Source organism: Orcinus orca, chromosome 3 (assembly GCF_937001465.1).
Source record: "Orcinus orca chromosome 3, mOrcOrc1.1, whole genome shotgun sequence".
Classification (NCBI taxonomy): domain Eukaryota; kingdom Metazoa; phylum Chordata; class Mammalia; order Artiodactyla; family Delphinidae; genus Orcinus; species Orcinus orca.
Genome location: NC_064561.1, coordinates 84,751,326 through 84,757,325, shown reverse-complemented (window position 1 = coordinate 84,757,325; position 6,000 = coordinate 84,751,326).

Sequence of the window (6,000 nt, the reverse complement as noted above, 5' to 3'; positions counted from 1 at the left end):
AGGGAGGGAGGGAGGGAGGGAGGGAGGAAGGGAGGAAGGGAGGGAGGGAGGGAGGAAGGGAGGGAGGGAGGGAGGAAGGGAGGAAGGGAGGGAGGGAGGGAGGAAGGGAGGAAGGGAGGGAGGAAGGAAGGGAGGGAGGGAGGGAGGGAGGGAGGAAGGGAGGGAGGAAGGGAGGAAGGGAAGAAGGAAGGGAGGAAGGAAGGGAGGAAGGAAGGAAGGAAGGGAGGAAGAGAAAGAAAAATATTAGACACATACATGTTGGAACGGAATACATAAGACTGTCTTGGAAAATGACGTTGTGTAGAAAATCCTAAGGAATCTACAAAAATAAAAAAATTCCTAAAACGGATAAGTTTAGAAAGGTTGTAGGATACCAGATCAACACACAAAAATCAATCACATTGCTATATATAAACAAGGAATATGTGGAAACCAAAATCTAAATCACATACCGCTAATAATCTTTCCAAAGAAAATAAAATACTTAGGTAAAACCTAACAAATCATACACAGCATCTGTATGCTGAAAGTTACAAAATATTGATGAAAGAAATCAAAGAACTAAATAAATAGGGAGACATACTGCATTCATGGATTGGAAGTCTCAATATAATAGAGATGTCAATTATCCTCCAATCAATCTGTAGGTTCAAATAATTCCTACCAAAATTCCAGCAAGGTTTTTTGCAAGCATAGACAAGACAAGCCTATTCTAACATTTACATGAAAAGGCATAGGTCCTAGAATAGCTAAAATAATCTTGAAAAAGGAATAAGTTAGAAGGAATAAATATACCCAATACTCAGGCCTACTATGTAGATACAGTAATCAAGACACTGTGATACTTGTGCAAAGATAGACATAAGGATTAATGGAACAATATAGAGAACCCAGAAATAGATCCCCACAAAACATGCTCAACTAATATTTAACAAAAGTCCAAAAGTATTTCAATGGAGAAAGGTTAGCTTTCTTAACATATGGTGCTAGACCACCACACAGGAAAGAAAAAATGAATCTCAACTTAAATCTCACACCTTATACAAAAATTAACCCAAAATGTGTCACAGACTTAAATGTGAAACATAAAACTATAAAACTTTTAGGGAAAAAAAAAAATCTTTGGTAACATATTCATAACAGAAAATCTGATAACAGATGTGGCCAGGTAAGAGTTCTTAGATTTGATACCAAAGTCACAACCCATAAAAGGTAAAATTAATTAACTGGACCTCATCAAAATTTTAAAATTATCCTCAGTGAAAATCTGTCAAAAGGATGGAAAAACAAGCTACAGACCTGGAGAAAAATTTTCTGAACCATCTACCTGACAAACGACTAGCACCTAGAATATATTGCAAACACTCAAAACTCAACAGTAAACAAATAATCCAATTAGAAAATGGGCAAAAGACATGAACATGTATTTCACCATATATAGTAGATGACAAATAATTCCATGAACGTGTACCAGCCATTAGGGATATGCAATTTATAGCCACAGTAAGATATCACTACATACCTATCAGAATGACTAAAGTAAAAAAATAGCAACAATACCAATTGCTGGCAAGGATGAAGAGAAACTGAATTACTTTCACATTGCTGCTGAGAATGAAAAATGGTATTAATACTCTAGAAAATAGTTCAGCAGTTTCTTATAAATCTAAATATGCAACTAGCATATGACCCAGTAATTGCATGGGGGAAATCACAAAGAAATGAAAACTTCCATTCACACAAAAACATGTAATGGATGTTTTATTCATAATACCCCCAAACTAGAAACACCCGTGTCCTTCAACAGGTGAATAGTTAAACTGTGGTCCATCCGCACCACAGAATATACTTACAAAGAGGATACACTTGACAATTTGAATGAATCTCTAGGGACTTACACTGAGTGAGAAAAAAAAATCCTGAAAGATTATATACTGTATAATTCCATTTATATAACATTATTAATATGCTAAAATTATAGAAAGAAGAACTGATTACTGGTTGCCAGTGTGCAGGGGTGGGGGTAGGTGAGTGTGGCTATAAAAGGCAACAAGAGGGAAATTTGCCTGTATTAATATCAATATGCTTGTAGAGATGTTGTCCTGTAGTTTTGCAAGCTGTTACCACAGAGGGAAACTGGGTAACAAGTACACAGATCTCTCTGAATTATTCTTAAAGCTTCATGTGAATCTCTAATTATCTCAAGTTAAAAGTTTAAAAAAAGCAGTTTTAATCTTTTCCTATTTTCTAATTATTTAATAAACTTTTTATCAATACCAAAAAAAGATATAGGAAGCAAATTACGATTTTATGGAGAGGCAAAGAGGAATTATTAATCTAATTTATGAAATATTGACTAATACTCCATAATACTAATTATCTGTATTGTAAACCTGAAGCCCCATATGGGAAATTGCAAGACAAACATAATATGACATTGTCTCCTCAGATCTTATATGGAACAAGATGGTGTATTAGAAACTAAAAATATATTGGATGTGAATACAATCTCAGACTTTACATAGAGAATATTAACAAAGTAGCATTTCTCACTTAATCTGCAAATTATAGCTTTAAGTAGTGTTTCTTCTGTCATCAATGCACAGGCTTATTAATGAGTTTTATTCTCTGATGATGACATATTTATTAACATCAAGATAGTTAGTGTGGATTGTTTGGTTATTGAAATGATTCTATAATGCAAAATGAAAATCTCATCATTTCCCTGCAAAGAAAAATAATTGTAAAATACAATCTAGAAATTGAAACCTAGGATTAGATGCTGAGGCCATGAGATTTTCTTTACTCTTTGCACCATCTATATGGATCTGGACACTTTAGATAACATGCATTTATGTATTGTTATCAATTAATTTATTTAATTCTGTATTCACTTATTCAACTAACATTTACTGAGAACATAGCATGTGCATAAAATTATGCTGAGCACTGAAGTAGAGCAGACAGGTAAATAACACTGCACCCTCAAGTAGACTTCAAAGTAACACACATCCAGAAACAACAGCATAAAACAGAAGGTCTTAAATGCCCTAAGATATAGGCCATGTAAGCCAAGAACAGTCAGTGTTCAGAGGAAGTGAGTCTTTCCAACCTAGAGAAACTGGCAAAGGCTTTATGGAGAAAATGATGCCTGGTGTAATCTTAAAGGAGGCTAGGTTCAAACAGCCTGAGAGAGTGAAGGTTTAGAACAGAGGAGTCAGGGCCCTCTGGAATTGCCAGGGAAGCCTGAAGCCATCTAGGCTGTTAAAGGAATGGCCTGAATTCTATCTCCGACAACTGTCAGTAAAGCTTGCTTGGATTCCCAGGGACAGGTCAGCGACTAATTTGAAAAGACATTTCTTCAGCCTTTCAGCACATTTCTGACTGATACCTATTTCCTTATCTATAAAATGAACTTCACAGAAATGAAGGAACTACAAATATCTAAAGTACCTAAATAAATATATTTTAAAAATATTTTTATTGACAATGAAGATAGAATAAGAGAGAGTTGACACAGGGGTAGCAGTCAGATAGGAAATCATTTATAAGCATGAATACTGTAGGGGCTTAGGGTTTAAGGATGGCAGCACTGAAGCACTAGGAAAATTTTGCATTTCCTGGTGGGATCTAAAGAAAAAGAAAGAGAAATTAATACTCATCATCCTAGGGCAGTGTATAAGGAGTAGATCTTTACCCAGGTCAGTGTGAAGATCTATCAGATGTAAATTTCTTTCAGTCTGTGGCTGTTTGTACCTGGTGAAGTTCAGGCTGGTAAATAATTTAAGTGCATATGTTATCTACCATTAATCCTCTAAGGAGTTTCAGATGCTTAGATTTTTTCATTTGCATATTAGTTACTTTGGAACATCCTTTTTGATGCTCATCCACGCACTTTCATATTAGTTGGGTAGTAAAGTCTTAATGTCAGGCAGTGTCTGCTCCCAAATTTTAATTTTCTCTTTCCCTGTTCCCCAGAATCTGGATGCCCTGGTGAGTGAGTGTGTGTGTGTGTGTGTGTGTGTGTGTGTGTGTGTGTGTGTGTGTGTGTGTGTTGGGGTCAGGAGGAGAGAAGGAATAAATAAAGGAAGGTGACCGTGTCACATATGCACTATTGGAAAACTGATCTTAAATTTCTTTTAAACCCTAACCACTTCCAATCACCAGAAAATAATTTTCATCTTAGTAAAAAAATCAAATTTAATGTGCCCTACAATTTTAAAGCAGTGTTCAGTTTGACTGAGTGTTGATCAAATCCCAAACATAACTGAGTTATCCATTTCCTCGAATAATTTTTTTTTTTTTTTTTTTTTTTGCGGTACGAGGGCCTCTCACTGTTCTGGCCTCTCCCGTTGCGGAGCGCAGGCTCCGGACGCGCAGGCTCAGCGGCCATGGCTCACGGGCCCAGCTGCTCCGCGGCACATGGGATCTTCTCGGACCGTGGCACGAACCCGTGTCCCCTGCATCGGCAGGCGGACTCTCAACCACTGCGCCACCAGGGAAGCCCTCCTCGAATAATTTTTAAAAGCTCAGGTTTTTGACCTTGAAAATAAAATACTTGACCTTTATTATGCCCCACCTCTAATTTGACTAATTGGTGACATAATAAAAACAACATATATGTAAGGTCTTTAAATGTTAGCACAAAGACCTTTCCTGCTCCTCCTACTTTCTAATTCCATGCAGATATTGTGAATTCATGCAACAGACCTGTTTGAATCAGCACTTTTCAAAAAAAGAAAGTTTCAGAGCAACAAAGAGTGTTTTTAATTTAGTCTGATGAGCTGTATTTCAAACAGCTATGTAGATAGGCAGCTTGAGTCATTTGCTTACACACACACACACACACACACACACATACACACACACACACACACACACACACACACACACACACACACCCCTACCGCTTTGATGATCACAAACCAAACCCTTATAATCACAAGGTTGCAGGACTGAACTTCTTGGAAGACATGCCATCTAAGAACCCACAACTTCACAGAGAAGTTTAATTACTACATTGTCCCATGGAGCTTACCCTCAACTCTAATAAGTAGATTTCATGTTAACTTTATAAACTAAGTGTCTAAACTATTACTGCTCAGGACTTTAAAATTGCTATATGTTTTCTCAAGGAATCAGTCCCAAAACAAAGAACCCCCCCCCAAAAAAAAAACAGTTTATAAGCTGATATGGTGATGTCAAATACCAGATACAACACAAAAATATCCGGTATGAATTTTCTTCTGCATGTGAAGGTCTAGTTCACTCACCTGAATAAACTGGCTTCTGATATACATTACATCATGAGTATGAGATCAGAATTTTCTTCCTTAGATATACTTAATGTAGAAATACTTGAAGCCTGTGTTTTTTGAATAGCTGTAGTTACAATGATGTTAAAGTATGTGTGGCCATTTGAGTATTATTGAGTACAAAGTTTTAAAGCATTGGTTCTGAATTGTGAGTTGTTCCACATTAGACAAATCACTCCACAGCAAGAAGCCTGATACTTGCTCTCGGGGACCAAATTGGTAACTCTTTATCCAGACACTTAGGCTTTCTCTTGAAATCTGTGATTACCTTGGTGTCCAAGTAGGAATTGAAAGGTAGTTAAAAAAAAATAGTAAAGGCAACACAGGAGACCTAAGCATCCAAGGAAACGGATTGTTCTCTATCTTTTACAAGTGTTAACAGATTGGAATTGTAGGTTTGTAGTTTTTGGCAAGGCATGCTTATTTTGTACTGACAGAGGTATTTGGCTTTGGAAAGTGTGTTTGGGTCAGGTAGACACACAACCCAGGCCATCCATCACTAAGAGAGTTTGGTAGGTCAAGGAGAACAGGAATTCCCCTGGGATATGTAGCAAAGAGAAGTCCCTGGATGAGCAGGTGTCTACGGTGGCAGGTACCCATGGCCCGAGTGCCCATAGTGATCTCAGGCCATTATCTCCTCCCCCACGCCGAGACATATATTTGCAAATTGCAGTGTGACCCAGAC